The sequence below is a fragment of the Anser cygnoides genome, chromosome 5 (assembly GCF_040182565.1).
Source record: "Anser cygnoides isolate HZ-2024a breed goose chromosome 5, Taihu_goose_T2T_genome, whole genome shotgun sequence".
Classification (NCBI taxonomy): domain Eukaryota; kingdom Metazoa; phylum Chordata; class Aves; order Anseriformes; family Anatidae; genus Anser; species Anser cygnoides.
The window spans coordinates 4,123,602-4,145,227 of record NC_089877.1 but is presented as its reverse complement, the minus strand read 5'-3'; the positions used below and the strand labels follow the sequence as shown (position 1 = coordinate 4,145,227).

The 21,626-nt window shown below is 40.3% G+C and overlaps 1 protein-coding gene and 1 long non-coding RNA gene across 10 annotated transcripts in view; one reads left to right on the top strand and one right to left on the bottom strand.

Annotated features, from left to right (window-relative positions):
- Positions 1 to 21,626, top strand: part of TUB (TUB bipartite transcription factor) — a 150,972-nt gene that overhangs the window by 20,615 nt on the left and 108,731 nt on the right. The window contains exon 1 of one of the 9 annotated variants that reach the window (XM_066997276.1): positions 11,791 to 11,812. The exons of the other annotated variants lie outside the window; for them this stretch is intronic. The gene's annotated coding sequence lies outside the window, so the exon portion shown is untranslated. Of the gene's footprint in view, positions 1 to 11,790; positions 11,813 to 21,626 lie in introns of those variants that run through there. 9 annotated transcript variants of the gene reach the window in all.
- LOC136790868 (uncharacterized) overlaps positions 1 to 21,626 on the bottom strand; it is a 74,764-nt gene that overhangs the window by 17,293 nt on the left and 35,845 nt on the right. The window lies entirely within an intron of this gene.

Sequence of the window (21,626 nt, the reverse complement as noted above, 5' to 3'; positions counted from 1 at the left end):
TCTCACAGAGTTGGTAAGAGCCAGATAGCTCCAGCAATGCTGCTTTTTCACACTTTGACACCTGTGGAACAAATTTACCTATAAATTTATCTATTCCTATATAAATTTACCTTTACCTATATAAATTTACCTATACCTGTGGAACCTATAATTTTTTTTCTTCCTTAGTCAACTTCTTAGAGAGAATGTGCAGCATCCAGAGTGCAGGTGAGAGAACCAAAGATAAGAACTCAAGAGCTCTGTCAGTGCTGTAATTTGTGCTGTGTGATTTCTTTTGTGGTTGAGAAACTTGGTCAAATGGAATAACTGAGTATTTTATTTAATTATGATTGTACAATTTGAAGTACAGTGGGAAAATGAATAATTGATATAAGACTAGCTACATTAGAAAAAAAAAAAAGTAACAATATTTTCATGAGCCTATAAAGTAGTTTAAATATTAGGTGATTGTATGTTACTCTGACTTTTTCCCCTACGCTCCGTCCTATATTTTGGAGGCATATTCATTTTCTTTAAGAATGAATATTCTAAAAGAAAACACGGTGGAAGAAATGCTGCCCGGCACATCTCAGGCATGGCTGGAGACAGCTGCCCTGCTACCTTGCTTCCCTGCCAGTGAACCAGCCTTGCTGACTAGGTGGCTGCCTCCAGCTCTAACGGGAAAGCAGTGAGTTAAGACCACATCCTAAAACTGTAAGGCCTCCACAGGTGCTCCCATCATACCTGAGGTTCTACCTAGATTTATTCCTCACAGGTATGGACTGTAAAGATGCAGGCTGAGGACGCGAGGGGGAACGTGGCATTGCTGGGACATGACAGGTGATTGTGGCATGCGGAGCTGCTGCTGCCCATGGGGGGGGAGCTGATGCCTCCACTGGACCCCACATCGCCCTGAGAGGGTGCAAGGGTGGCAGTGGGAACGCCAAGTGCCCTCTTGTGCCCTGCAGAGGCCTGGCATTTCACTAAGTGATGCAATGTGTCAAATTCCACACTTAAAATTTCTGTGCTGGATACAGTAACCTCTTATAAAGTCCAGCACAGGCAGTACTCAGTGGAGAGGAGACTGTTTAAGAACAGCTGAGCCTGATTGATGGTCATGCTGCCTGCTCCTCTCGAGGATTGCCAGCATGTTTCTCAAAAAGAAAACAAAAAAGCGCTGTTTCTGGCTTTTTGACATATGCATGTAGCACCCTATGTATGTACAGTGCTTCCTAGCAGTTAAGCGTCTGGCTGCAGCCCTAGTCTTAGAGATACGCTGGTGCAGGAGCAGAAGACAGAGGGCACAAACAGATTTATTTCCCTGTTCTTGGATACATGTACCTTCAAAACGTTTCAGGTAGACTAGCTGCTTCTGACACGGTGGTGGCAAAGGTTGCTCATTTGGAATGAAATCCATTCTGGCATGAGAACCTCATCACACACACAGCTGAATGCACAGCTGGGCAGCTGCTAAATACCATGAACCAGGATTACTGAATCTTGTGTGTGTTGGAAAGGGGGATTTAATGCACAGGGCAGGAAATAAAGGAAGCAATATTTTTTAAGAAGCTGAGCTGGCTATCAAGTGGAATTTATAAGCTTTCACTGTGCTTTGTCCCAGTAAGTATGAAGTGTCTGTACCTATAAGAGCTGCCAAATGTCTGTCTTCTACATTTGTGTTGAAAATCTGTGTGGCCAGATAGAAGCTGTATAATATAAGCCTGAAAAGAGAGTCATAAACATTTAGAAAAGGCTAGTATTTGGGAATACATTTTTTTTCCAGTAGCGCTTCTGTCTAGTTTTCCTTGGAAGTCTGTGATTTGCATATTTAAGGGCTGCAAGTACTAACATAACTACAAAATGAATTTATCTGAAGCTTCTTCCCCTACAGTGTTGAAATTTATAGGCTGGTGTATATAATACAAAATCTATCCACTGCTAACCACAGTAATAAATTATGTGTCATGGTACAGACAGATAAAGTATTTTTTCTATAAACACAGAAATGGTCGTCTGAGACCTCTGAGAGGGAAGATCTTCTGTTGCAGTGCTCCTGCCAGAGCCATTGACAATCTTGACAGTTCTAGCTTCCTGCTGAAATTGAAGTATTTTGTGGGAATAGATTAATTACTGCTAATAGTCTTGACAGAATGCTGTCAAGACGTCTTGTTTTCATTTATATGGAATATAAAATGCAAGTCAAAACGACTCACTGGTGCTTGAAACAACATGCTTTGGAGTCTTACGTTTAATGTTTCCAGTTCTTCGTTAAAATGAGTTCTTAGCAAAAACTGGAATTTCTGACATGGAAAATTGTTCCCAATAGATTCCAGCTCATAGTTTTCTTCCCTCTTTATCTGATATGCTAACCATATATATCCAAGGCATATAAAAGAAAAATTTTATTCTTAAAGTTATTATTATTGGTGTTTAATCCTTATGCTTTTGTAAAATATCTATATGAATTTACTATTGGTCATATAGCTCAAGATTTAAAGCCTTACATATAATGTCTATTTGAATTAATGTTGAGTATTGATAAAATACGCTTATCACATTTTGGGGAAAAAACTGTCATCTTTTTCTTGCTCACATCTGCTGAAATTCTTCGAGGCCCTACCTAGGAATGTGCTATGCCTGAGGCACCAAGGAATACTTTCTTTCTCCTTACTAGATGCATCAAATTCTAACCCCATTGTTCTTCCTCTCCTGTTGGACTCTTTTGTGATAGATATTCCCCTGGCTAGACAAGCCCTGCTCAGTGCCAAATTTCAGTAAAGACCAGGAAGTGTAATAAGGGTGTGTGTCTTTAGCTTGGCTCTTCTCATGTGAAATGAAGGTCATCTTAGAGGAAGGCTGTCCAATGCCTGCAAAAAAGAATCTCCTATGTTTAACATTTAAAGTTACTTGACATTTTGCAACAGTGTGTGTGCCTTACAGACATGAACAAATATTGAATTTTTAAGAAGAGAAAGTGAAAAAGCAAGTGCGTTGGCTCCAAAGCCAAAGGAAGAGCATTGTCTGCTCCCCTGGGCTGAGAATGAGGTATTTTTTAATGATTTGCCTTAGGCATATGAACAAAAACTACAGAAGCAACTGGCTGTTGCTTTTATTTATTTATTTATTTTAATCTTCATGAGAAATAAGAATTATTTATGGCAGCATTTAATTTTATCTGTAAACAAGATTTATTCAACAGCTTTACAGCCACTTGCCTTTTTGAGACTTGCTTTCTATGGTGTCTTTGCATCTGTAAGTATCCCAATCTGTTTCTGTGGTCTGACTGTGAAGTTCACATGGTGTTTAGAGACTTCTAGTAAGGGCAGCTAAAGAAGTCAAGCTAGTGGCTGTACAAATCCATTTTAAAATACCACTGTGACTCACGGAGGAGATCTGCAAGCAGGACAGAGCAGGTATTTTATCAGCTTGTTGCCTGATATGTAGCACGTAGGAGAATGCATACGAACATGCTTTCCTGCTGGCATTGAATGCATGAAGGAGCTGCTTTGGACCACTTTTACAAATACCCTGAAACTCTACATGCTGTAGTAAGGATTACAAGAGCAAATTGTGGTAATCATAGAAGCCATTATTATTTACATTCAGTAATTACTTTTCCCAGCTTTACAGTTTTATTTACTTTGTACTTTTCTGAGTTGTTTTCTATAGATGTAATGAGCATTGTGTTGTTGTTGTTTTGGTTTTGGGTTTTATTTATTTTTTTATTCATAGTTTATATTATTCTATTAGAAAACTTTGCATGTAAAGAAATGTTAGGTGTAGAAGCATACTTTGTTGGATGTAGTAGCTTGTGAAGTTACAAGGTGTGATGTAAAGAATATACTATATGTAAACTGGAAGGAGAAAACATTTTATCCAGCCTACACTTTGAAGCAAGTATCATTTGTGTTTTCTGCACATACATATTGCAAGACTAATTTAACAGGGAATGCATTCCCTGCAAAATTAATATGGTAACACTTCCATTAACAGGGGAGAAAATGCAGTGCCAGTTTTCTGTTGGAAGACAAGAGATGACACGTGGCAGTACATCCAATAATTAATATCTATATTTTGAATCTCCTGATATCTTCAAGTGCTCACACAGTGCTCCATCTTAAAGTAGAAAAATTCATTTATTTTTCCAATTGTAATGAACAGCACCTGTCAGTATAGGCAGAATGGGCTGCCAGAAAGTTTTCAGCTGGAGCATTTGCCACTCTTTCCAGCAAACTTTGGTTCCATGATGCAGTCAAGAGGCAGTTGAAGATGCCAGTTAGAAAGCAACTGTGGAGCTTTGTGCATATCCGTGTTTATGGCAGTCCTATCCGTAAAGCCCACCAACCTGAAAACCCCACTTTTGGTGAGGGAAGAAGGAAGGAAAAGCTTCTGTGGGTTCAAGACGCGGCACTCTTCCTGTTGGCACTGAATCCATGCCCTGGCACTTGAAAGGGTATGTGAGGGGATCCTTGTTTTATTTGGGATTCTGGGCAATTTTTCTGAATACCAAAAAATTCTCTGTGTTTGAGACTGTTAAAACAACATTCTGTCCAACCTTCAGCTCAAGTAGGGGCATTTTTCTTCTCATTCATTTCCCTTGGTATTTAAGACCATAATATTTGTATATAAATACTTGCTTTCAGAGGACTTTTTTTTTTCTTTTTTTTCCCCAGGGCCTGTTTTCATGTCATTTGTTAAAAAATAGAACTCCAGAGATGATGAGCTTTCCTATTTACTCCCATTTTTAGTGTGTCCATAAACCTCTAACTATTTTCTGGTACAAGAACTAGGAGCCATCACATGGAGCTAGTAGGAGACATGGTCAAGGCAAGCAAAAGGAAGTAGTTTTTTTGCACAGCAGGCAGCAGATGTGCCACCTTGCCAAAGAAAGCTGTGGATGCAAAAGGTTGTTATATGGATTCAAGAGGAGATTTGACTCAGAAAATGCCATGCCCTGAACTGAGAACACAAGAAGGCTGGAGGAGGTAGGATCCTTTTTTTAAGGATTGCTCATTCTTTTCTCTGGGTGTCCACGTATTGCTTCTGCATCAGGCGGGTACAGAGCTAGGCGGGTCCTGGGTCTGAGGCCACGCAGTGGTTCTGCTGTTCTCAGTGTGGTTCACACTTCATGCTGTTAGTGTTTCCAGGGCTTCTGAGGAAAGAGAGCAACACCCCAGAGGTAGGTGCCTGTCAGCATTTGCTGATGTAATCCCTTTGCGATGAAAGGAGCTGTATGAGTAAACATTTAGTCATGTTCTAACCAAGTACATCTATGAGACAATGAAATGATTTAGAGACCGATAAATGTGAATAGTTTTCTCTTGGCGGTTTTCTTGCAGCTTTCCGTACTCGGAGAAAACAAATGTTGTTTCTTATAAAATTGCTACTGAAATGATGGTTGAAACTGATGAGAATCCCACCTGGAAATCTGTGTGTAAACAATAAAATAAAACAAATAAAAACCCTATTCTGCAGACATAAATAAAGAGCCATTGAATGTGTCAGGTTGGGGAAGATACATTAAAGGTATGGACAGTGGGAGATTCTGCAGCTCTGGGTAAAGCATCTCTGTTCTAGCTCATTGGTTTTTGTTGTGTTTTGTTGTTGGTTGTGGTGGTGGTGGTTTATTTTTGGTTGTTTGTCTCTTCTGAATCCTCCCAAGTGCTTCTTCACTCCCAGCCAATTTTTCCAGTGTCAGCCTTGAGTTCTTGTTGTTATTTAATCACCAATCATGTTTGCCTACCAAAGAAGGCTGTGGAGTCTCCCCCCTTGAAGATCTTCAAAAGCTGCCTGGCCAAGGTCCTGGGCAGCCTGCGGTGGGTGCCTGAGTAGGCTGGGGTGGGCCAAGGGTGTGGACTAGATGCCCCCTGGAGGCCCCTTCCCACCTCAACTTTCTGTGATTCTGTGAACTAGCAGACTTTTGCATAAGCTGCTTGTCTACTAAGAAACGTATGTGCTATGTTGTCCCTGCCAGTGGAAATCAGATAGAGCATAACAGAAAAAAACAGGGAAATACATCATGGTGTGGGTGGTTGGGTTGTGAGGAGGGTTGTTTGTTTGCTTTTTCAGATTTCTCTCTGAAAGCATGACCCTTAGAGAAGGACCGAATCCTGCTCTCTTTGAAGGAGCCGGTGGGATTTATGGCCTTCCCTGGAATGGCAGAGTGCATTTTGAGGATATGTTAGGATCTCCAGTGTTAATAACTGGCTAAAAGGCTGAACACTTTGCATCAGCATAGAAGGCAGAGTATAGAGGTGTTGAAAGCAGTGCACAGAAAGAGAAATAGTGTTGGGAGAAAAGAAGCTGGAAAAAGAAGCACTACTTGGCAGATCTTCTGGAGTCTGAGATGTGGGGAACATCTCACTTAATCCATCATCAGAGAGCTTTAACAATGAGGGAGGAGGAAGGGGGAACCAAGCCCCGAAAAAGCAAAAAGGTGAATTGTCTTACTTTGTGTTTAAAAGCCAAGAAATGAGTGTAATGTCTTCCTGCTTCTTCAGGAACAGTCCCGGTTCTGCTGGGACCGGAGTTCTTCAAAACCTTTCTCTCGCTTAGCAGGCAGGAAAATGGCAAGTATGGTGCCTTTTCCTCTTGTGGGTGTGATGTATCTTTGGCAGTGAGGTGCCCCTATGGTGTGGTCGCAACTCACCTGGGAAGTCAGAGCCCTAGACCATCATGAGGAGCCAGCCTGCTTCAGCACAGTGAGCTTTGCAGGGACTTCTGCAGCTGATTTTCGAGGATCAAATGCTGGTTAAAACTCAGGGAATTCTCTCTGAGCATAAGAAAGAACATTTTTACTGCGAGGGCAGTCAAACAGTGTCACAGGTTTCTCAGAGTGGATGTGGAGCCTCTGTCCTTGAAGGTATTCAAAACTCATCCGGACGTGGTCCTGGGCAGCCTGCGGCAGCCGCCCCTCCTCCAAGCAGAGGAAGCCAGCCTGGACGATCTCCTGAGGTGCTGTCTGGCCATACAGCGGTCCTGTAGCTAAGTAACAGGCAGCCTCTGAGCTGTAATTTCTAGTTTGATATTATGGGTTATCCTTCAGCACATCTCAGTGTTGAAAAGTAAAATTGCTACAGAAAAATTATTTTGTACCCATGTATATCAGATGGGGCTCTCGGGATAATGGCGCATTTAAGAGCAGCTGGTTCACTCATTACCTCTGTGTTTGTGTTGCTTCAGCTCAGAAAATGTCTAATATTAAAAAGTCTGCTATAGCAAACTGTTCCTGGCCTAAACTTAGATGCATTATCTTTAACAGTGCTCTTATCTATGCTTTTATTATTTAATACTTCCGTTCTTGTATAGGCAAGAAATCTCAGCTGTGGGATTGGATTCTGTTGCTCTCTGCACTGAATGAACAGCCACACTAAAAGATTTCTGCAACAGATCCATAATCTGGAGAGAGAGAGACAGAAAATAAGAACTGCAAAGATGTACGAGCACAGACTGTGTTTGCATGTCCTGATGGCTTTCTGGGAATACGAGAATAAACATCTGGATTTATTTCTTTTGTCATTGTCATGGCACAGCTCTTTTATCAGAGACCAACAAATGAATGAACTGCTGAATCTTAGCCCATTTGTCTGTCATCTCCTGCCTCTGATGCAAGCAGGCAGAGGTAGCGCAAGGACTCTGTTTCAGGCTTGATCCAGCAATGCGAATTTACCCTTTGGTGTTTCCTACAGCTGTCACAGGAGAGGTTACTTCCTATGGGAGGGCAGTGGTGTATTGTTGCAGAATGTCTGCCAGCAATTAGCGCAAATGCCTCTCTCTGGAATAACAAGAAACAAAAAGCTGTGGGGCCAGTAGGATTATGGGTCAAGAAATCCTGCCTTTATTAAGTGAGGCCATTTTCCTACCTGCTGTTAAGCTGACTAAATACAAAAGGCTAATTTCTGGAAGGTCACCCAGTCGTGTAATGTTACCTGATTTTGCTTTTATATTTCAACAATTTTTTCTTTTTTCTTTTATTTTTCTTTGGTTAAGGTTCATTTGCTGCTTTCAAACAATACCTATGTTTCAAATACATCAGTGATTTGAGTAACTCACTTGGAAAAATACCATCTATTAAATGAATCTATTAAATGAATGATTTTGCAATTTAATGCATTCAAGAAATTGGATAACCCCTATATTATTACTTGTAATAGTCTAGTCCCTTGGCATTAAAACAAAACAGAACAAACCAGCACCTAATTTCCCAATTGTCTTTACATGTTTCAGCAACCAGTCCTCTGTTAATGCTGAATGATGTGCTACATGAGATTTGTAAATGTTCCTGTGGTTGGTGGTATATCTTTATGTACTTACATGGTAATACTTTTTTAATACACTGAGGATTCTTATGTCAGATGTGTCAGCTACAGATCCCTAATTTACGATGGTTTTTATTTCATAAGACTTTTTCCAAGATAAGAGTACTGTTTGCAGCTGGAAAGCACATGAGACAATGGCATATGTTAGTTCCAAAGTAAACCTGTGCTAGTACGGCTCTCGCGTGCTGTAACTGTGTCTGGCAATAGACCTGCAGTGTTGACACGATGCCAGTGAAAGGAAATCTTCAGGAATCTTTTAGCCTATGTCCCCACTGCCCTTCAGGTAGGGCCTGGGTGTACCTGCGAATGGAGCCTTTCCCATGGGCTGCCTCCAAAATCAGCCTGCAGGTTGTCATGTGGACCCGAGGTCAAGAGGCCTTCGAATGGCACTCTCAGAGAGGCTGTACAGTTAGGAAAGCTGTTTGCTTCCCTGGGTGCTGTCCCAGATGCTGACATCAGCGCTGTTCTCCACAGCTTCCAGGACCATCAGGTTCCTGAATTCTGTTTTGTCACTTGTTTTTCACTGTTGTGTTTGATTTTATTTTTTTTCATTGCCGAGTTCAGGTTGCATTCTTATTGCTTTGCAAATAGATCCTTTGGGAAAAAAAGGCAAGATTTCTTTTCCCTTGGGGAGCTACTCTGTTTGCATAGCTTGTAGGTGCTGGGCTGTGAGGTATGGCAAGCCAGAAACCTAGAGTGGGGAGTTGCACCAAGACAGAGGGGAGCAAGAGACCTAATCAGGCCTCTGGGAGGATGGAGAAACCCTCCCAAGGACCAGGGCAAAGCTGGCTGCTGTGCAGAAAGGCATTGAGTGAATTGAAACCAGGACTGGAAGCAAGGATAACGTGAACAAAGGAACATCATTTGTAAAATTTTCTATCCCTTTCCCTGTTGCTTTAATGGTGTTTGTTTTGTTTATAAACTGTTTCAATTTCATTCTAAAAGAAATCAATTTATTTATTCCTTCACTTTTTAAAGCATTTACGTCTCTGGGAAGATCAAGCATGCAGTCCCAGGATAACTGTAAATGGTGAAAATTTAACTAGGAATAGCAAGAATTTGCAGAAGTGGAGATACAAATGTAAAGATTCTGGGTCAAGCCACTGTCTGGTGTGTTTTTGTTGTCTCACCACCTATTGTTACCTAAGGATAAATCTTATTAAAGTGTAATCATAAACTCACAATTTCCATTCCCTTGTTAAATTGACACAGATGGAGTCTATTACTTGTTGTTGTCTCAATTTCTACCTGATATAAAATCAATGCAGAATTATGACCACCAATTAGCCAATCACTAGAGACCTTTTGTTGTGTATTGTAAGAAAGAAGAAATGCTTGTTCTCATTTTTTTTCCTCCATTCAGAGAAACAAGTAATCTTTTCAAGACTGTATCAAAGCAATTATTTGGTAGCTGCATAAGATACTTAGAAAGGCCCAGAAAACTATTTTGAAAACTGTCATCTTGCTGCTTTCCCCACCTTCTTCTGTATGCACGTCTGTATATGTTTGACTACTTGAAGTCTGGATCTGAATGGGAAGGGCAGGACGAATGGATACCAGCAATGGGTCATAAAATGGAGCAAGAGATTAAGTGCTGTTCTCCAGCATTTTCCCCAAACAGCTTATGTACATCATACCACAACAGAGCTTCTGTACTCAGAACATGAAGACGATGCCAAGCGATGGCTTTTGTGGTTGTAAAGAAAGTGTTCTAGCCTTCAATGGGTACTATCTTTCTTACTTTTTTATTTCTATCCCTGTCCCTTCCCCACCCCTGTTCTGGAGTTTGAATCTCTCATAAAAAAAAAAAAAAAAAAAAAAGTGCATTCCATGATTCAGCCTGAAAGAGTTTTGTAACTTGGTCAGAGTAATACAAAAGCAGAGTTATGGCCATACAGAACACATGAACCAAATCCAATAGTTGTTCTTGTGTTGCTGCTTACCCTTGAGCAATTTTATCTGATTTATAATCTGTTTAGACTACTGAAGAGTCAGACAAATTCACTTGATGGGAAATCAGACTCCTTTCTCTTGGTGGGTGATACCAGATGAGCGTACATTACGGTCTCAAAATAACATTATTCAAAGGAAGTTGCCAATGCTGTTTCCCATCCTTATATCAAAAGACATGTGCTATGTTGACATCAGAAAGGTACTGTGGCCCACTTTCATACATGTTTTAACTGTGGCTATTTCTGTTTGTATTATAACCTTAGGGTTATAATAATGGCGTGTCTGAAGCAGAACATTAGTGTGCTGTGTTGCACACAGACACAGGAAAAGGAGGGATTTTCCAAACACACAGGGTATGCAAGCAGCTTATCTGGACCCAAAAAGACAAGTCCGTAACAGAAGATCACCATCTGTAGGCTGGTTGTGGGACTGGCCTGTGGCTTGATTATTACGAGAGGAGACAGGGGCAAAGGGAGCAGAAATCTTCAGGATTGTTAGGTAGAGTTAGGTGGTGGGAAAGGACCTGAAGGGTCCTTCTTGTCTGATGGAACATCCCTTTGTGTCTTGCAGATAACTTCCCATATAATCATGAGGAGTCGTATGTTCACATTTTCCCATCAGCTCTGAAAAGTTAAACACTTAAACATGTTCAGGGCAGAGCAATACTCTGCTCTCTTCTGTTTGTGATTGAGCGGTGGTTTTGTTTTCCAGTGGAGCAGTGGTTATTGTCTATCATCAGTGAAATATGGGTCACTTTCTCCATACGGGAACCTGTGTGTGCTACTTCATCTGCATTAAGCATTGCAGACAGCTACGGAAATGATCTTTTTTAATCAAAAAACCCACCTATTTTCTAGTCAAATTCAATACACCTACACTGATAAAAGCACCTTCTCTGATTTGATAGTAATGAGAATTTTACAAATTCAACAGTAAGTTCCTTTTTTTTTTCCTTTTCTTTTTTTCTTGGCTATAAAACACATGTACATTAGGCATTTGCTAGTTGATAGAAGCATGAGGAGTTGAAGCTTTATCTATTCATGCTCAAACCAGGGTATCAAAACAATGCCCATAATTTCTGAAATACAGATGGTGTCACCAGGCACATAATTGAAATAGGCTTCAATGTTGTAGCAAGAAAAGACATAGGCCTACCTCACCACAGCAATTAAGTGGGTCCTAACCCAGTAGACCCTAAGGCATGTGATTTAGGGTGTTTCTAAATTAGGATCAAAAGATGTAAAATGCCTAAATGTTATTGATCTTGATTAAGCAAACAACAATTAATTTTCCAATATGTTGCAGCTCTGGTTTCATTGTTTTCTAGATAAATGGTAATATATATCAGCTGAGCTACCTTCACATGTTCTGCGGTAACACAAATATTTATTGCAGGGCTACTCTGCAATCAAATGCTGCTAGAGTTGACTGTGCTTCACCTTGTTCCTTAAACTAGTCACAGCTGAACTAGCCAAGGCTCGTATTGGTTATTTGTTAGGATGCAGCTGACTAATTCAGTATTTCTTTAGATCAAGAGGCAGACAAATATGAAAATCTACTCTGTAAGTGATTGTTTCTTTTATCTTTATCTTCTCTGGGACAAAACTGTTTGATCTGGACTATGGCGTGGATGCAGTTCCTTTGTATCAAGGTATTTCCATACTTAAAATGTTCAAGGAGGCTTTCAGGACTTGATGCTTATGCCTTTTAAGCATTATTTACTTGAGGAAGCTCTTCTCCCTCTGTTAAGTAAACTCATGCAGTTCAGTTCTGTATTTTTATCAAAGATTGGAGTTGGTAAATAAATGTAGGTGGCTTCCAAGCATTTTTTATTTCTGGCTATCTAACAGGTATTATTAACTAAGGTGAAGAAACGCTTCCAAGAGGCAGGCGCTTCAGGCCTTGAAGATATGTCCTTGGAACTTGTAGTATTGGCACAGGCATGAAAGAGAGTTTGGAGCTTATACTGGGGATTTGATCGCTTCTACTGGATGTGTTTCTGTACCTTCCATTTGTTGAAGTTGCACGAAGTATAGAATAAGGCTCTAACTGTTGATTATTGCAATGTTGATGCCTACAAATCAGCCATATATGGTTTGTGCTGTGAGCTCACGTGGCAAACAGGCAACATGTAAACAGCTATGCAAGAGCTGAATTTGTACTTAATGGCTTCTGCAACTTGATCAGGGATGCTGATGAAACCCCAGAAGTATGGGAATGCCGCACGCAGATACTTCAGCGTAGAAATTGAGTGTTAGAAGCCAGTATGATAAATGGTATGTTCTTGTCCAACATTGGCTGGAAGTACTGGAGAAGCAGCCCTTACCAAGAGGGAGGAAGGAGCAGCCTGGACTGCAATATGAGCTGTGGCATGGTGCTTTGCACCCCTGAGGCAGGAGAGAAATTTCAGGAAAAGCTGGAACATCTTATTTTTGAAAAATGTTAAAGTCTATGACTTGGACATTTCAATTGTGAATTGAAATGCTGCAGTGCTTTTTTTCCCCCCTGTTTTTTAAAGATCATTTCTTTATGGTGAAAAGTTGTCTAAACCAGACTTCAGTTTTCTTTGTCTATCTTCTCAGCAACAGACCCATATAAATATGAGGGTTTTTTTACATAAAGTTTTCCAATATATTCTCTTAAAAATCCAAAATCACCAAATGTTTTCAGATATCAAAACCAAATTTCAGCATTAGAGATCGATCTGAAGATTAACTCAATATTACTAACTCAAGAAATCATAGTTCTCATTTTTGCTGTTTCATTTGGGATACAAATATGAACTAGGCTATGAGGTTTTTTTCAGACCAATTGATCAGTCAAATATTTTACAAAAATACACTTTTGTAATGTTATACCTGTCTCAAAAGATTTGAAATTATGCCCTCAGCTCAGATTTCAGTACTTAGTGATACTTCCATTTTATATTCTGTAAGTATCAGTGGTGTTTCTCTTTACATTTAGGTTGCAATTCTATTTACTTACAGTAATTTCTATTCAAGTTAGTCTATGCCAAATAGGGTAATTGGATTTCTTCCTTCCTTCTTCAGTCTGAAAACGTTTTCATTAGAACTAATGTCTGCTCTGATGAGATTATTTTCCCAAACATGTTTAGAAGTACTGATCTGGTCAGGGCAAGTATTGCTAATTACAATCTTCATGTCCTCAATAAACATAACTAGCACTATTTGTGGTGCTGTTTAGCAGACTTTATTTTCTCACTGTGAGGGGAGAAACTAACCTCAAATACAGATGTAGTTGGAGTAAGAGTATGAGCATGGAGCTGTGCAGTTGCTTTGACTTATAGCATCTTTGTCCCCGGGTCTTCCCTTTCCTTTTTGGTCTAGTTGCCTTACATTCTGCGTAACCAGATGCACTGTGTGAAATCATGTCATTTAGATTCTGCTCTGTTTCTCAGGGTCTTCACAATGGTCTAGGTCACTGCAGAAGGTAAGAAACTGTACAAATAACATCTTACCATTCCCAATTTCTGCATAAAGTTTCTATGTGAACTGCTGAGTCAACAGGAAAAAGAATGCTCTATCAAACGTACAAAATACACATGCACAAAGGAAGCCAAGCATGCATGAAGGAGGAAAGGACACATTATCCCTGATGGAAACAGCAGATGAATTTTTTTTTTTAAGCAGGTGGGACTTAGGCTGGCCATGTACTTTTTAACTACTTCTGAAGGACATTGGGAGCTTTAATGCCCAGAAAGAAACTGAAAGGTGTGATACATAACATTAATGACTGAAGTGGAACAGGTGTTTTTTTCTCTTGGTAATTCATAATTATTGTTTTAAAGGCTGTAGAAGGCAGGGTTTGTTTTGTTTTTCTCTTTTTAAGTTGGGGAATTTTAGAGCATGGAAAACAATAGGTTTTCTGTTCCTTGAGCAAGCTGTTTTGGGCTCTCAGGGTGTTGCTTTTAGCTCATTAGATTGAATCCTGCTAGAGTGATAGATGCTGCAGCCACCATTCAGTGCTGGCAATCTGGTGTGTCTCCATGCTTAATTAGTCAGTGAAATTAGTCAGCTTGAAAGGCAGCACTTGCCTTGACAGAGGCATTGAGAGAGATTAGATGTAGTGTGTTGGGTTTTTATGTGGTGAATGTTTGGGTCCCAGGGGTGACAGTCAGCTCGGGCATGAAGCAAAGGGGACAGAAGAAAAAGCATTTGGCCAAGAGGTGTGGGAAATGCCTTGCAGTAAAGAGCGAACAGGATCTGGTTCTGTTGGCACGAGCTTACTAACCACAAGGCAGTATTTCAAGAGCTTATAGGAGCTGGGCAAATTGAACTCTGGTCTGCTTGCTGAACAGCTGACTGCCTGCCTTCCCTCAGTATATGAAGAAGGTATGAGGTATCACTGCGGGTATGTAGGAAGATGACTTTTAAATATGCCCAACAGAGTTTTTGGGCCAGGCACCACCCGGTGCTGGTGGTAGGCTGCATGGGAAACGCATGCAAATTGTGCCTCAGAGTAAGCCACAACTCATGCCCACCTACTTCTTGGCTCTTCAGGAAAGACGGATCTGTTCTGCTCTCTGCAAGCTGAGTATCAGTTCTGGTGACAAGAAGCTGTGTAACAGTTTGCTCTCATGGCAGAGGAGGCAAATAGCATTCAGGCTGCATCGGAAAGAGCATGCCCAAGCAGATCGGGGAGGCTGTTATCTCCATCTACTGGTAAGATGGCACCCGGACTGCTGGATCCAGTCTGGGGCTGACCAATTTGTGAGGGATGTCCACACACTGGAAGGGTGACTGTGAGAAGGCTTCAGTCATGGAATAACCAAGAGGAGCAGCCTTGAAAAATATTTAAATTGCTATTTCCTTTTAAAATAAAAATCATCTCACAATTAACTATTCCTATGTTTACTTAGCTGCTGAAAGCTTGCTTGAGGGGCTGTCTATAATGCCAGTTCACATATCCAAAGCTATCCAATCTCTTCCCTTCCTTCTGGCCAAGCACCAGATGTACTCCTGGTTACTGCACATAAGTGAGTGGATTAAAAACACTTAACTGAGTGGGTTTAGTGAACTGTTCTCAACCTGGGACTTCACTCTGCTCCTGTGTAATTTTGTGCTTTTTATTATGGTCAGTGGGTCCCCTGCAGCTCAGATGTGATGAGTTTAGTTTTATAGCTGTAGTCAACTGTTGTTTTTTGATTTAGTGGAAACTTTTTAAAGTTAATTTCAAATCTTTACTATTACAATATTAAAATGCATAGCTTGCAAATGTTTAAAAAAAAAAGTAAACCAACAAAACTTTTTTAGGAAAAAAGAGAAGAAAACATTACTGCCAGATGTCTGTTCTTCTTAATGTTATTTTCACACTAATTTAAAGCTTTGTCATGGTGGGTAACAGAAAAGAGTGAATTTTCCCCTCGCTCTGGTGCTGAAGGCATTTAGCTTTGTCCCTGTTTACTACTTGAGGAGTGAGTGGTTACTAGTATTCACTCATGCTTCTTGGCTTTTGGATTGCTCACTACTGCCATAATACGAGACTGGTGTTTTGGCAAAGCTGTGCACCTAGCCACTGTGGGACAGGGTCTGCTCTTCTTGTTCCCTGAAGCCAGGGTCGCTTCTCTGCTCATGTCTGAAAAATACTTGGGCAAGCCTCTACTTCTAAATGAGGTGTTTCCTCAGCCAGCTGCCTCTGGCTGTGGCCGGAAGCTCTTTGCTCTTTCTCACTTTGCGGGGGGCCCTGGGGCTTGCTGGAGAAGCATGAGAGTGTTTTCCAGGCTGTGCAAAGGGCTAAATGTTGGGGTTTATTTTGATCTTCCTTCTCTGCAGAACTCTTCAAGTCTGGTCTGCCCATGCCTTGGAGGTGTTCACAGGAACACTCCTCTCTTCTCCCAGATCTAGTAATTATCTTTTCTCCTCAATATCCAATATCTATTTCTTTTTGTTTTCTTGGAAGGCTTTGCAACTGTGTTGTAGAAATGCTAGTCTACCATAAAGACCTCTTTCCTACAGCATCAGATAAAAAAGTGCTGCTTTGCTCACAATGTAATGCAGCTAAAGTTCATTTAGGGCTGCAACTCTTCATGGTGGTGCAAAGGGACAAAAGCGATAGAAGAAACCTCAACAAATCTGTAGACACATCATGCTACGTTTTAGAGTATTCATGAATTTGTTTATCTTGCTGTTATCTAATAAGAAGTCAGGACTGCTTTTTAGACTTGAGGTTGTGAAGAGAAAGCAAGCACTTCAGAAATCAATTAATTGGAAATAATACAACTTTTCTAGTTGAAGTTTTTCTTTTACTGTAAGGTGCAAGACTTGCTAATGGCAGTTAAGTACCTTTATCAGAGAGGGATGCAAAAATTTCTGTGGGATAGCTACATCATAATGTAGTCAACGATAAATTCCCCTCTGCCTTCAGAATAGAGGATGACGTTTCAGTAATACCAGCTATCGGCCTAGCTTCTAAAAAGGGCGAAACATCGCCATCTTGAGGTCACTATTCTGTATGGAGTCTAAGTGTAATGAGAAAAGTACTCAGCTACAAGTAATTAAAAATAAAACATCTTCAGTTCTGCTTGAAAGGCTCTGATGGAACACAAAGATAAAGCTAGTGCAACAGACAACTTGATTTTCGTTAGATGTGCCCTTTTCATCATTTTTTTTTTAAAGAAAAGCATTTATCATGTTGCAGAATCCTATTAAAATAATAAGTAGTCTTTTGTTAAATAACAATAAAAGGGAAAAAGTCCAAGGTATTTTAACCATAGTTCTTAATTTGAAGATGTCCTAACTACCACTATTACCTTTATGCAAAAATTCTGCATTACTACTTACAGGTATAACATTACAGTATAGTCAGGTGCTTAATAATCGTTAATGTGTCATTTTGTGTGTTTTTACTGTGCAAGCTGATCCTCTTTTGACTGCAACGGTGTGTAAATTCTACTGTCCCAGGGGCTGCTTAAAAAAAAAAACCCGCCTTGTTACAATTCTACTTTTTTTCCCTGTCACAGATCTATTATATACATGTTTTTTTCTGAAGGCCTGAGCCAAGAGGGATAGAGGAATGTAATCTGAAATGCTTATTCCTAACGCTTAAGGTTATTGAACTAAATGATCCAAGATCTAGGTGGATCAATTTAAAACAAATGTTGAATTTTAGCCCTTAAAATGCTTATGATTTCAGCACAGTATATGTGGGATTGAAGTCCAACAGAATTGCAGAGACAAACGAGAAATTTCCCAATACTTCTTAGGTAGGCTTTTTAGTGCTTGCTTCTGTATGAAAATCAAAGATTATCTAGGAGCAATTTAATTTTTCTTATATAGTTGACCTAATCATTGACTTTCTGATTAACTTTGAACCTGCTGCTGAGTGTCTGTGTTTTTTAGCTTCTTTGCCCAAGAAACAGTTGTCAGGCTACCTGAAATGTATAAATGCAAAGAGATCCAAGGATAATGTGAAATATGCTCAGAGAATAACTTTGCTGTGTAGATGCTAGTAAAGGTAATTGGCAGGCCTCTGAGCACTGAGTACATGCCAGCTGAACACCTCTCAAAATCACCTCTCTGTGATTGTGAAGGTACTTGTGTTACAGGGTATCTCCTCACTTTTAGAGGAAATCCATATTTTGTAGTTATGATCGTGGGAATACTTTGTACTACGTTTAGTTTTCCTTTTTATGGGCTAATTTACAGAAATAGTATCTGAGCTCTGAGATGAAGTGTATGGAACTTGTGGAAATACAGAAATTATAGTGGATTTAATAACGGAGTAGTTTTTTTCCTTCATTCTTTGTCCCTCAGAGTAGTACATGTTAACTAAACTGATTTCATTTTTATTTTTTTAATGAGGACTGAATTTCTTCAATATCCCACTTAGTACCTCTATTTCTGTGGGTTTTGTTGTTGTTTGCCCTATGTATAAAAACAATGCTCAAAATAGAATGCTTTCATGAGTCCTGGTTTCTATAGGTTTAGGGTTGTTTCAGGTCAGGGCAAAGGTCTGTCTAGTCCACTAATTTTTCTGATAGCAGTCAGTAGCAGATGCAAAGGGAACAGTTGAAGAAGCAGCCAAGAATATTTCACCACCCATTTTTCTACGCAGATAATCAGTTATGGCAAGTCCAATACTAAAAGAGCAATATGGACATATTTAGGTATTTATCTATATTCATATACACAAGCCTTTTTTGGGCTAAAGAAATAGCTCAGCCCTGCCAAGAAACAACCTCCTGGCAGGTAATTCAAATAAAAATGTTTTTTACTGAATGGAGGCATTAGCACAAAAAAAAAAAAAAAACCCTGCTAGTGAAGGGTAGAAAATCCCCCTCCTTGTAACTGGAACTGTTACAAGCTGACTAAAGGAGGTACTAAACCCTTTAAATGGGATCAAACTTGACAAGAAAACAATGATTTGTTTCTTTTCCACTAGCATTGTTGGTCAGGTGCTAGCTGTGGCACCTGGCATTTACTGTATGGCAGGCGACTGTACATTTGCATATCCACCTTCCAGTAGAAAATTGCTGGCTGGGCCATAAAACTGAGTGGTTCTGGGGAGCAGTGGAAGTTGCACACGGTCCGTGGTGGAGCTCTTGTTACTTAAAAGTATATTATGTGAGTGCCTGGAAACAGAATGGAGCTGCTTCAGAGTGAGAGAGATGTCTTTTGAGTGCGTCACCCCAGATGTGATGACAGCTGTGTGACTGTTTGTCTTAGATGTATAGCTAAGATTACAGCCAAGTCTGTGCAGATGGGACTAGGTTTTCCCTTCTAGCCCTCTTTTTGCTCCTAGAAACCAGAATGAAGCAGAACTGGCTTGTGGGAATGAAGTAACAGAAGTATCTTGCAATTTGTAAGAATATAAACTAAACGAAAAGATTATGGCCCTTAGGTTACATACATGTTCTTACTTTGCTTTCAGAGGAAGTTGTGAGACTGTAGCTGTTCCTGGACTGGACCCTTTAGATGGAAAATATCGTGATTTAGTGCTCAACTGTGGTATTAGCATCTCTAGGGGTTTACACATTACCAGTAAGGATTTTTCAAAAACCTGAAAGTAAAAAATTGAGATACATCTTGTTCCATGACTGTCAAATATTTCAGAGTTTTATGGGTTTCTAGCTTTCCTCTATAAATCTGGCAGCAGTAGGCCTTTGCAGGAAAGTGGATCTTCTTAACCAAAAGCCCTTTAAGAAAAGAGTATCCCAAGAATCTGGATATGTTAACCATGCTTGTGACTTTTGAGCTTCCTCTTTACCCTTCAAAAGAAACAAAGCATACTCCTCATGTATCAAACCCGCTCTGCTCCAGCCAAAGCTGACTGGGCTCTTAAATGTGTCTTCTGGTCAGCGCAAAGACTTTGGGATCTTAAGGGACTGCTCCAAGGATCAGCGATCTGTCTCAAGTCTGTGCTCTGCATCAGACTTCAGGGCTTCCTTGGTCAAGTCCTTTAAATGTTTGGTCTAGGCTCAGTAGGGAACAATGAAAATGTGCCAGTTTTGCCCTGAGAAAAATGTTGTTAATGCGTAATGAGTTTTTTTTTTTGTGCTGTAGTAACTGAAGCCATTTTGATACCTCAGCTGCTTGTGCCTTGGTGTGAGACTCCTGTTTCTTGCTGCTGGTAAGCCAGGTAGTGCTAAGCTTTTCCTTTGTATCTGGAAAGATGTCCAGCGTGGGGGTGTCTTCCTCCTGATGGAAGCTAGATGGAAATACAGCTTGCTCACACAAGTGAGAAGTGGCTTGTGAGAGCATCAGTTGTGCAACATAGGCAGCGGGGGTGGGGGGGGGGGGAGCTGAGTGTGCAGTGCTATTGTTTCTCTTTCCAAGCCACTGGTTTTGTATTTTCTGCTTTTTCCTGCCAAATTATAGATCAAAGTGCAGCCCTGAATGTGCATGTTAGAAAAAAACACTCAGATAACTTCTAGTTAATTATGTTACAGCACATTATTGCATTAAGACATAATGGTCGATTTCATCAGAGTTAATTGTTGCATTTTTAATGTCACTACCAAAGTGAAGTATCCTAGCCAGAAGAAGCAGCACATCTTCTATTATGTAGCAGCTCACATGTTACTACATGCCAGAGATCAAGACTTGGCTGTCTTTCTGTAAGACAGATTTGATTTTAACAACAAATGATTGGGTTTGGTGCAGCAATTACTGGGTGATACTCTGGGGTCTCTAGGCAGGAGGTCAGAAAGGATCTTGACAGCCAACATGTCTGATAGTGGTAAAGCTTAGATACCTGTGTTATTGGTTTTTTTTTTTGTTTTTAAAAATTATATATATTTTTAAGAGAATCCTCTTAGCTGCACTGATGCATTATTAAACAGTTGGGCAAGTGGCTCCTGAATCTTTCCATGGATACAGAATTTCCTTGACTTTGTGTTCCCACGTGATGCGTTGTGGCCACTTTGTTTTTAGATAGTCCCTTGTCTGTGAGCAGGAAGTAGACTCTCTAAAATGGATGGCTTGTACTAAAAGCTGTCTCTGGCTCATAACATGGAATATGCAGTGGTTAGTTTCTTTGCATCAGCATGGTTTTTTGGATGGTTTAAAAAAAACGTAGAAATGAATGTATGTGTAATTTATGCAAGTCAGATTAAAATCTATTGTACTTACTTTAGAATTACATTTTGCATTGTTGACTCTACAAAAGAGACAAATCTAGACGTTGTCTTTGACTGTACTGTCTCAGTTGACTGTACTACTGCTTCAGCCTTTTTACAGGGAGGGGAAAAGATACTAAATATGATTTAGGAGCTACTTAAACTTGTATAGGAAAGCTGTTCTTAGGGAAGGCTGTGATAAGAGAGTTGCTTAAGGCTAAAATTAGTTGCTTTTATCTCAATAAAGGCTGGGGTTTGCTCTCCTAATGGCTTTTAGTGCCCGTTGTCTTCTCAACTGGGGATAGACGCTAGGGAGCACCTGGAAAATCCTTTTCTGAACTGTAACAACTAACACGTCCCAGGGAAGACAGATATCATTTTGTGATGTACATACATGTATTATTCTTTGACTGCTTTGGACTTATGTTGCTGAGGTGCTCGCACCTCTGTGAGGTCCCTGCAGGCAGAGCTTGTGTGAAAGGGAGGGGGGATGCTGGGTGCTTGGGGCCTATAATGGCAGAGCCCACAGGCTTTGATGTGCACAAAAGCCACTAAGTTCTTCTGCAGTGGAAACTGGTTCTATAGGAGTCCCAGCTGAAGCTAGCAGGATTTAATAGAGAGTGTCCACAAGTGGCACTTACTGGCTTCTGTGCAGTAAGTGATCATCTTCAGCTCCTGCTGTCACAGTGAGGGGAAAGCAGCTGACGAGGAATTAATGGAACTCCATCTTTTCCCCACCCAGCTTAGCAAGGAGGAGGAAGAGTAAAGAGCAAGCTCTGTGCAGCTACTCAGTACTAATG